Genomic DNA, 11,687 nt, shown 5'->3' on the forward strand with positions numbered 1-11,687 from the left:
CTACAATACTCAATTTACAAACTGAACCTTCTACACGAGGAAAGTACCAACAAAGAAAAGAAGAAATGAAGAAATGAAGAAATGAAGAAAAGAAGAAATGAAGAAATGAAGAAAAGAAGAAAAGAAGAAAAGAAGAAAAGAAGAAAAGAAGAAAAGAAGAAAAGAAGAAAAGAAGAAAAGAAGAAATGAAGAAATGAAGAAATGAAGAAAAGAAGAAAAGAAGAAAAGAAGAAAAGAAGAAAAGAAGAAAAGAAGAAAAGAAGAAAAGAAGAAGAAGAAAATTACTATATAAGGTTTATTATATCCTCAAAATAAAACTTTTTTTAACTTTAATTAAATCAATACAACTAAAATTAAATTCATACAATTGCTAAAAAGAATAAAAAGACTTACTTTAGTTTTAAGATTCGTATGTCATATAGAACTATAGTATATACTTATATTCTTTGATGAGACATCCTGTAATCTTAATTTATAAAAACATAAGCATGATGTAAAAAAGTGGAAGAATTCATGTGTATAGATAAAATAAATCAATCAATTATACAGTTATGGGTTTGATTCATCCTAATGATGCTATGCCTTATATGGGAATAAAAGGTGGAGCAAAACGGGAGTACCAAGTTAAGTATTTATGTGAATTATTATATTATATTGAAATGAATTGGCAAAACAAAAAAATTGTAATTGCTTTAGATCAAACTGAATAGGATGATTCAAATAATGTTAAAAAATTGCTACTTAATAATATAAACTATATTATTAAGTTTAGTACAATGTCAACACCTTAGTTTATACATTAGGAGCTATTATGGTTAAAATTTAAAAATAACATAAATAATAATATATTTAAAAAAAAATAGAAATTGAAAGAAATATAAAATTGTAAAAAAAAATATCAGAAAATGATTTTTGAGGCTTTTACAGTTATTAACTTAGATAATATAAAGAAGTTTAAATTGTAATAATATATTATAATGCTAAAAATTTTAAAAATAAAAAATCAATTTTATTAATATATAAAAGTAAGTAGCTTTTGCTTTAAATAATAAATATTCATTATTTACAATTAAAGTTAAAGATAAAATATTAAAAAAAAAAGTAAAAAAAAAATAAAAATAAAAAAAAATAACAAATAACAAATAAAAAATAAAAAATAACAATAATATGTAAATTTAAGAATAATAATAATAATAATAATAATAATAATAATAATAATAATAATAATAAATAAATATAAAATATATTAATAATAATATATTTATAATAATAATTAATTTCTTTTGTTTGTCATGTATTTTTTATCTTATTATATATTTTTTTTTATAATTATGTATGATTTTTTTAAAAAAATTAATTGTAAAATAAAAAATAGATTTTTATATATTTTTTTATTGATTTTATAATAAAAATACAAAAATTTTAAAAATAAACATAACTTAATAATAATTAATTTAATAGATATTAATTAAGAAAATATTAATGATTTTTTTTTTAATAATCTATTTAATATAAATAAAACAATAGATTTGTATAAGAAGATATATGTAGCAATCCTTTATTTAATGAGACTTAGAAAAATATAAAGAAATGTAAGTAAAAAATAGCTATTTTTATTTAATTAAAAAAAAAAATTTAAACAGTCCTTAATTGATTAAATATTTAATAAATATATTTATGAAAAAAATTTAAAAAAACATCAATTAATATTAAATAGAAATTTCTAAAAAAGATAATAAATTTTTGATATAACTTGATTTTGGTGAATAAAAAATAAAAATGATTAACTTAGTATTTTATTTTTTTAAAAAATATTATTAATTAAAAAAATAGATTAATTTATTTCATTATAAAAAATAAAATATTATATTTTATATATAATTATTATAATTTTTATTTTAATTACAAGGATTTATAAAATATTATTTATATTTTATATTATATATATTTTTTTTTTAATAAATATATATTTAAAATTAATAAAATTTTTATAATTTAAAAATGTAAATTATTTAATTATATATATGTTTTATAAAAGAATTTTTTAAAAAGATATTATATATTTAGAAATTACTTTTTAATAATATTTTTTAAAGAGATATATTAATCACATTTAAAATGATCATAAATATTTAAAAATATATATATATTATTTGGAAAAATTTATATAATTAAATAATATAAAATACATTTATAAAATATAATTAAAAATCTCATTAAAAATTATCTTTTTTAATGTTAATTTTAATAACATTTTCTTGATTAATCATATGATAAGATTTTCTTTAATTTTTATTATATTCATAATTACGTATTTTACTTAATTTATTAATTTATTTAGATGTATTAGGCGATTTAGATTTTAAATAAACAACCAACTTATGTGAGCTTTAATGTTCAGCCTAACTTATTTAATTATATATTATTTTTCTTAAGCTATAGGAATTATTTGTTCTATTATTAATAATGCCATTTTCCATTTTTTATAAAAGATTGTTTTCTTTTAACTCATCTTTATGTAATAAATTGTTTTGTATATTAACGTTTTTATCATCACTACCTAAAATTCTCTTATCTTAATTGATCAAATGCTTTAACTTACTATTTTTTTCTGTTTATATAGATTTAGAATTTTTTAATTTTATTATTCTCTTCATTATTATATTTTTTATAATCATTTTTATTTAATATTTAGACTTATTTATCACTCTAATTTATTTCTTAATGTTCAACTTCAACTTTACTGTTTTGTTTCCTTTAATTTGAGTTTAAAAATTAAAAAAAATATTTAAAATATATTTATTTATTAACATTTCATCTATATGAAATAAAGATTTCATAGGAGATTAAATTGTAGTTTTATGTACTGCCATATTATTAATAGTTGATAAAGCTTAAATATTAGAAATAGAAGATCTATGTCCTATTGGTTATAAGGGAGTAGGATTTTTTTTTTATTTATTTTTTAAATCTAAAACTAAAGAGAAAATATCAAATGAATTAGTTTTTAATTTTTCTTTTTTCTTTTATAATTAAAGAAGCTAATTTTAATTTAACAGAGGCTCATTTTTTACAATTATTCCATGTAAAAATTTAACTTTAAAACAAGTAAAAAATCCACATCTTGAGCATTCACAACTTTTCCTACGAATATGCTTTTTTATATTTAATACGTTTAAGTTTGTTTCATCATATTCTTTTAGATTTTCATCACTTCTTATTTTTCTTTATTTATTGGTTTCTGTAAAATTTTAGCAAGCAAAATAATAATTTTAAGAAGAGTTTGCAATATATATTTCATTACTTTAACTTTTTAAATTTTACTTTCTAATAGTTTTAATTTGTTTTTGTATTTATTCATTAGTTTTTTAGAAGTTAATTTTGCGTATATATGATTAGTTTATAGAAATCAGTTTTTGATTACTATCCGATTTTTTTCTTTTTTCTCCTTTCATTATCGAATTTAAAGTGCTTTGTCTTTTTCTTATTCCTTAACTGTTTCTCTTTTATTAAAATGATTCCTATAAAGTATTCTTTAGTCTGTTTCTTTATTATGGTAATATTTAACAATAAAAAATTAAATAAAAATGATTATTAATATATATTTACTAATTTTAGACATAATCTTTTATTGGGCTAATTATATTCAAATTATCTTATATTTTTTAATTATTTTTATCTTTTATTTACTCATCATCTAATAATACTTATAAATTATTTAAATATTTTATTATCACATTTTATTTTTTTCTTACGATAATTTGTTTTAGAAAAATTGCCTTGACTAACTTAATTTTTTGGCTCAGTTACTGTTCTTATATTTGAAGCATCGTTTTTTATTATTTACAAAAAATTCTTATGTTAATGGTCTTTTAAAATTTTATTTTTTTAAAAATTAATTGCACATATTTTTACTTTAATTGACCCCAAATTAATTTAATGAATCCCTTTTTTAATTCTCAATTTTTTTTATTATTAAGGTATTATAATAATATTTTTATAATTTTACCCTCATATTTATTTTTGATGTGTTATTGTTTTAGGTTGATGAGAAATTCATTTTTTTATATTAATGAATGGATAACAAAAAATGTTACAAATAAAAAATTAATATATTAGTTTTTATAAAACTTTATTTAATTTATTTAATTAAAAATATTAAATGCTCTTCTTAATTATAATAAATTAAAAATTTAGATTATTTAAAAAAAATTCTAATAAAATAAAAACAAATTAAATAACGTATTGTATTTTATTTATAAATATATATAGATTTCATTATTTTATTTTTTTAGAAAAAATTATTTTTTATATTTAATTTTTTTGTTAATTTATATTACATAATCTTCTTTTTAACCTTATTAATTTTTATCTATTGATAATTTATAAATATTTAGTTTTAAAATGATAAGGATAAAAAATGATAAATATTAAATTACTAAATTATTTTAAATATTTTTATTAAAATGAATTTATTTATATTTTTGGGAGGGAAATTTTAATTTTCTATTTCAAATTTGGTTCTAACTATAAAATTATTAGTAAAATTTGAATTAATTCTCATTATTTATTATTTTATAAATTTCATTTATATGCTTTATTATAAATTATTTATTAATTGTTTTATTATATATATTTAATTAATTTTTTTCTTATTTAAATAAAAAAATTATTACAAAATTAATAGTTTTAAAATCAAAGCATATATAGATTTATGAACACACCAAATTAATCTGAAGAAAATACACCAAAAGAAACTCTTTAAATTTGAATGAAAAAGTAAAATACGAAGGTTTTATACTATAAAATTTAATTAAAATAAAAAACTATTTATAAATTAATAAATAATAGAGATTAAGTCTGGTTTATATATATTATTTTAATAATATGGTTAGGTTTTTGATATATGTATAAAGAAATTTAATACATAAAGAGCATAAGCATGGATTATTTACAGAGATATTCGTTCTGCAATAAATGCACAAAAAATTTTAAATGGATATCTTTTTTATGGAAAATAATTGGTATATAGAAACCATAAAATTTAAATAAAATTAAAAATAATTTTAAACAAAAAAAATGATTCGATTACATATTAATATTATTATTTTTTTTTAAAAAAAAAAAGAAAATAAACTTTGCAAAACAAAGAAGTCAAATACTTGATAAAATAGAAGGAAAATGGATTCCCTAGAAAAAAATAAAAAAAAATATAGAATAATAATAAGCATAAAAGCCAAAGCTTGGTTTTGAATAATAATTAAAATAATTATCTATAAACGAATAATATATTAAATTAAATTATTAAAATAGTAGTCTTTTAATAGTAGATAATTTAAATGAATAAAATTCGAAAGAATTTTTAACAAGTTTATTTAATTTATATAAAGGATTTAAGTATTAAATAATAAAATTATTTTTTTCAAATTAAACTTAATAAAAAAAGGTCTGTTAATATAAATTAAGTATAAAGAATAGCTTAAATAGAATACGAAAATGCAAAGCAAGCAGAATTTGCATTATAAATCCTTTAAAAATTTTAAATTTCTAAAGATGTTTTTTTAAATATTAATTATGTGAAATGAGTAAATTTTAACTTTTTCTATTTTTCTTAAAAAAAAATTGATGTATGCATTTAGTTTAATAAATGAATAAATAAGATAAAGACAAAAAAATATTATTAATGATATTTTTTTGTTTAAATATATTTATTATTATACGTGTAAAAAGCTTATTTTATCATTTATTTTTTAATAATAATATATATTGTTATTTATATTATATATTCAACATTTTCCATCTTTTTGAAAAATTAGATATTTTTCATCATTTTAAATATAATTTTGAGGATTATCTTATATTATGTTTTTAGTATAACATAAAAAATATTAAACATATACTTTATATTTAGCATTTTAAATCTTTAACAAATTCTATATATTCTTAATGCGATATTTAGAAATGGAGTAAAAAAGATTGATATATCCAGCCAGAATTAAATCTGTCGAATTTTTTTCCGGATCGATACTAGATAGATTCGGAATTTTTAGATAGATTTTAAATTGATACAAATCGATTTTAAAAAATAATTATTATTTGTATTTATAATACAAATTCATATTTATATTAATTTTAATAAATTAAAAATATAATTATAGTATAAATTTAAAACTATGATATATTACTTGCTTATAATTTTTTTAAAAAAGATTTATCAAAAAAAAAACAAAAAAAATATTTAAATATCTATTTTTTTTTTAATTTAAAATAAATAAATAATTTAATATAAAAAATTAATTAATTATTAAAAAGTTTCTTTTTTATAATTATTCTATAATTTTTTTTAAAAATAATTAAACAAAAAAAGGCTTTTTGTCGATCTTATTTTTATTAAAATAGGATTAGGATAAATATTAGATGAAAGAAGAATGCATTTATGAGAAAAAGCAAACAATTACTCTATTTTATATCAAATAATTAAAAATATGCATTTAATAATAAGTATTTCTTTATTTAAACATATTAATATATAAATATATGTTTGATAGAATATGTTTTTTCAATCCGGTATAGAAGATTGATTTCGGATTTTCCATAAATTTCAGATTGATACATAAACTATACTAAGAAATCCAAAAAAGTTCCTACTCTAATATAATTATAATTTATAAAAAATAAATATATATTTCATTTTTTATTTATGGTTTTAATATACATAATTAAAATTAAATATTATAGGTATTATCTTTATAATAAATATACTCTAAATATATATATATATAAATAATTTATTAAAATAATATTAATTTCCAATTTTAAGTTCATATATTTTATAGAGGTGTAAATAAAAAAATTGAATTAGCTGAAACTTTTTTTAAATCAAACTAGCTTGAATTTTTATTAATTATAATTTGTTTTATTTAAAAATAAGATATCTATATAAAAATTTAAAAATAAAATTAATATATTTAATAATAATAATATAATAAATATTGAAATAAATCTTTGATTTTTAAAAAGTGAATAAATCCTTTAATAAAGATTAGTAATTTAGGATTATTAAATCGTCCTAAATTTTTTTATATAAAGGAAGTGATTTAATTATGCCTTAATATCATCCGAACAAACAGAAAATAAAATTAAAAGAAATATATACTATTATAATAAAAATTTAATTATAAATATATATATATACATATATAATATTATTATTTTTATGTATATATTATATATAATCATTTTTGATTGTATATTTTATAATGCGACCACATTTAGAAAATGCCTTCTTTTAAATCAGAAGAAACCTAATTAACAATATTTTCCATAAAAGAACTCGTCTCAAGATTTTATTTTGATTTTTATTAAGAATCTTTTAAAGGTGATGATAGAGGTGTGTGAAATTGCTTTTATTAATAAATTTAATTTTAACTTTTTCCTGTTAGAACTATATTTTCCATATTTTGTTCAATACTAGATGTCTTTTATTGATTAAATTTTTAAATATTTATATTAGGAGGAAGCATTTATTTTGTTTAAGGTATAATTTGAATATCATTTTAGCTTAGTTTATATAAAGTATTTACTTTATCAATAAGCAATAAATTTTTAGGTTTATTTTTCTATTCTATACATATCTTTGAATTATTATCAACATGATTTTCGTATTTTTGTAAATTTTAATTTTGTTAGAATAAATGTTCTACAAATGTATCATTATCATTCTAAGTAACAAACTAAAATTAATTATCTATTTTTTCTATATTACTGAACTCATCACTAATATTCATATTTTCAATTTTACTTATTTCGTTTAGTTCATAGAAAAAATTATTTTGTTATTTCTAAAGTAAAAAATCATTAGTTTTATTATTTTAAGTACTTCTTTCTGTACTCTTTACATCTTATGTCGTTTTCGTTTCGAAAACATTGTCACAATATTACGAATATAATTAAGATAAGTCAATATTTATATTTTTAATAAAATCTTTGTTTATTATTTCATTTTGAACAGCTTCTAATTTAATTATTGAGTTTGTTAGTGTTTCTTATCGATTTTATTTTTCTTCTTATATGTATAAACAATCTTTTAAGTATTAGAATATTTAATGAAAAGTATATTCTATTTATTATTTTTTATTTGTTTCGATATACTATTCTCTATGATAAATACTTTTTATACATTATTAAATAAACTATTTAAATGACTTTTTTTTTATTATTATTATTATTTATATTATTTTTAAATTATTCTACCTTAGTTTATGATACTCTAAAGAAGAAGTGTTTATTTTAATTTGAAAATTAATTTAAATATAATTCACTATGAAATACTGCTTCTTTTTAATCGTTATCTTTTTTTATATATTAAGGTACATTATGAAAAGTCATTAAAATATAATTATAAAAATATTGTTTATATTTTATTTCTGCTTCAAATATATAATCCTAATATATATTTTATATATGAAAATTAAATACATATAGTTTTACATTTCCTTTTTTTTTAAATCTTATTGTATTTTCTCTATGTTTTAAATTAAATAATCTTTGCATTTTTCTGGAAAGCAGATTTACTAATAATTTTATAATAGAATTAATAAATAAATAAAAATACCGCTTAATTAAATAATTCCATATTATCATAATCATAAACAAGTGTATAATTTTAAAATTTAACACTATCTTTTTGTTTTGAAATCCCTATTAAAAACGGTTTCTCATATTTCATATAATCGAAAGAATTCTAACTAGTTACAAGTGGGACATATAGATTTTTCCATTCAAAAGGAGCAATTAAGCTTTTTACATTTTCACAAAAGAGTGTCAATACATAAGGTCTTTGAGAAAGTATAATAATTTATTGTTCTAATAAAAGACTTAATACTAATTAAAATAAAATATTAGGATTTTATGGAAAAATGAAATATTAGAAAGCACTGTTTGAAGGGGAAATTATATTTTAGAAAGGTTATTCGATATCATTTTTTACAAAAAAGTTTATAAAATTGTTTTATTTATTAATAAATAAATTAAGTTTATAATTTTGTTCTTTTAAAGCGCATTATTGAAAAGTTGATTAAAGTATAAAATTTTCAATAATATTTATTTGGTTATCAACGCAACTTTTTTAATCTTTTAAGAATAATTTTATTTAATCTTTTTAATTTATTTTAAAATTTATATAGTATTATAAAAACTATTTTAAAGGATGAAAAGCATTACAAAGACTTACTGCTATATAGCATACTGGAATTAAAAAAGATTCACTTATTTTATTAGTATCTCTAAAATCATATATTTCCTTTTTTATATATAGTTTTTTTTTTTCTATATATAATTTTTATTTAACGTAAAAAATAGTAGAAACACATTTATAAGAATTTTTTTAATCTTGTATTACGAAATAATTATTTTACTGTATTTATTAATATTGCTTCATGTCTTTTTATTATATAAAATTCATATGCTTCTCATATAAATTATCTCCTTTCTTTAATAAAGATACTCCACATGGAAAAACCCACTAATTTTAATTTAAATTTTTATTTAAATATGTCTTTACTTTATCTATTTACTATAACACTTCAGGAATTTTTTATTAATTTGGATATATATTTCTAACATTTATTTAAGTTATTTAACTATTTATATTTTTATGAAATAAGGAATCGTCTTAATATTTTTTTATGTTTTTATAATATAAATATAATATAATTTGTAAACTTCTTTTTATATCATCATCGATTTCACATTTTAAAAATAAATAAAATAATGTTGATTAATTTTAATAATCTTAGATAATATTTATTTTCATAATAAAATAATAAAAATTTTTTTTTTGAATATTTATTTAAATTTTTTATTATTTATTAATATAAATAAGTTGAATTTTATTATTTTAATAATTATTAATTAATCAAATTAAAAAAGCTATGAATAAATATAATAAAAATATTAGAAATAAACATATGTTAAAAATATAATATAAAAACACATATATAAATTATAATTAATATATAAATAATATATAAAGAAATAAAATAAAGATATAAATCAAAATAATTATAAAAACATCTATTTATAAAAAATCAATTTATGCAAATTAAATTCATTAATATTAAAAAATAAATATATATATATAATTCATTTTATATTTTTTCATAAATTAAAAAAATAAAAATGCAATATAAAATAGCAAAATAATAAAAAAACTTAAGAAAAATTAACTAATATATGTATATTTTAGGTTAAAGAGTAATTTTTATATTTAATAATTTATATTTTAATATTTGTGTTTAATTTTATTTTTTTGTTTTTATAATTTTAAAAATAATAATATATATATGAATATAAAATATATTTATTAAAAATAAATAATATAATAAGTATATAATCATATAGATTATTATTACTATATTAGAAATATTATATAAAATAAAAGATATAAATAAAATATTAATTATTAAGTATTTATAATATATATTCTTAAATATAATAAATTAAAGAAAACAATATTTCATATTGATTAAAAACGTTTGTCTAAAATTTATTTTAATATTGAATAAATTACTAAAAAATATATTGTAATGTAGTAAATTAAATTAAATTAAATTAAATTAAATTAAATTAAATTAAATTTTTTTATTAAATTAAATTTTATTAAATAAAATTTTATTAAATAAAATTTTATTTAATTAAATTCTTTTTTTTTATATATTTATATCAATTTAATATTAAATATTAAAATCAAAGCACAAAATTATTTATAATATAATAAAAGAAAATTAAATAGAATTAAATTTATATAAAAATATCTATATTAATATTATTTCTTCTTTTTTAAAATAAAACTATAAAATGTTATTTTTTTTAATATTTTTTTACTTACTCATATATAATATTTATTAACGTGAAATTTTAGTTATTAAAGAATTTGATACTCCTTTTATTGAATAAAATACTTTTACTGGCTGGAATCTATTTATTTAATTTCAATGTTTTTCTTAATCATAATTCCATGAGTACAGAAATAATTTTGTATTTGGAATTTTTAGTAAAACCCCTTTATTATTGAAGAAATATTAAAATTTACCTAATCATTATTCATTAGCAATATAATTTGATTTTTTATTATATAAAATTACAAGATAATATTAAATCTTAAAATGATCAAGTCACCATATATTTTGATAATAATATTCATGATTCTTTTAAAATTTATAATCAAAAAGGATTATAGATATGCCAAGCTGATAAAGATTCAACAGATATATATAGTTTTAAGTAATACGGAGATATAGTATAAAGAATTTATTCAAATATCACTCATGTAGATTCCAATTTTGAATTAAAATTTGTTTCTACTATGGTTTCAAATGAAAATGATAATGGCTATGGTATCAAAAACATTTATCTATGGGTCGATACATGTCATGAATCATGTCTTACGTGTAATGGTCCCAGTGAAACTGATTGTTTGACTTGTCCTAATGGTTTTACATTGGTAAACGATATTAAAGGTAATATTTGTAAATGTAATGGATATGTGAAAAATAATTAATGTTTAATTAAGTGTGATTAAATTAAAGAGGTCAGTGTTTAGGGCAGCAATAATATTTTTTGTGTTGAAAGTAATGCGCAGATGTGAATTGTTTAGATTGTGAAAATAATGAGTGTATTTGTGCAAA

At 15.5% G+C, this 11,687-nt stretch overlaps 19 annotated features.

Annotated features, from left to right (window-relative positions):
- The first annotated feature begins 52 nt into the window (after positions 1-52).
- Positions 53-279: a microsatellite.
- An 802-nt stretch (positions 280-1,081) lies between these two features.
- Positions 1,082-1,160: a microsatellite.
- Positions 1,091-1,157: a microsatellite.
- Positions 1,092-1,155: a microsatellite.
- Positions 1,107-1,166: a microsatellite.
- Positions 1,167-1,180: 14 nt separating this feature from the next.
- Positions 1,181-1,274: a microsatellite.
- Positions 1,275-1,297: 23 nt separating this feature from the next.
- Positions 1,298-1,346: a microsatellite.
- Positions 1,309-1,347: a microsatellite.
- A 459-nt stretch (positions 1,348-1,806) lies between these two features.
- Positions 1,807-1,840: a microsatellite.
- A 79-nt stretch (positions 1,841-1,919) lies between these two features.
- Positions 1,920-1,951: a microsatellite.
- A 2,252-nt stretch (positions 1,952-4,203) lies between these two features.
- Positions 4,204-4,241: a microsatellite.
- Positions 4,242-4,596: 355 nt separating this feature from the next.
- Positions 4,597-4,656: a microsatellite.
- A 1,601-nt stretch (positions 4,657-6,257) lies between these two features.
- Positions 6,258-6,299: a microsatellite.
- Positions 6,300-6,945: 646 nt separating this feature from the next.
- Positions 6,946-6,988: a microsatellite.
- Positions 6,989-9,302: 2,314 nt separating this feature from the next.
- Positions 9,303-9,342: a microsatellite.
- Positions 9,343-10,004: 662 nt separating this feature from the next.
- Positions 10,005-10,054: a microsatellite.
- Positions 10,055-10,062: 8 nt separating this feature from the next.
- Positions 10,063-10,097: a microsatellite.
- A 495-nt stretch (positions 10,098-10,592) lies between these two features.
- Positions 10,593-10,701: a microsatellite.
- Positions 10,596-10,701: a microsatellite.
- Positions 10,702-11,687: the final 986 nt, after the last annotated feature.

The sequence above is a fragment of the Ichthyophthirius multifiliis genome (assembly GCF_000220395.1).
Source record: "Ichthyophthirius multifiliis unplaced genomic scaffold scaff_1120509250183, whole genome shotgun sequence".
Taxonomy (NCBI): Eukaryota; Ciliophora; class Oligohymenophorea; order Hymenostomatida; genus Ichthyophthirius; species Ichthyophthirius multifiliis.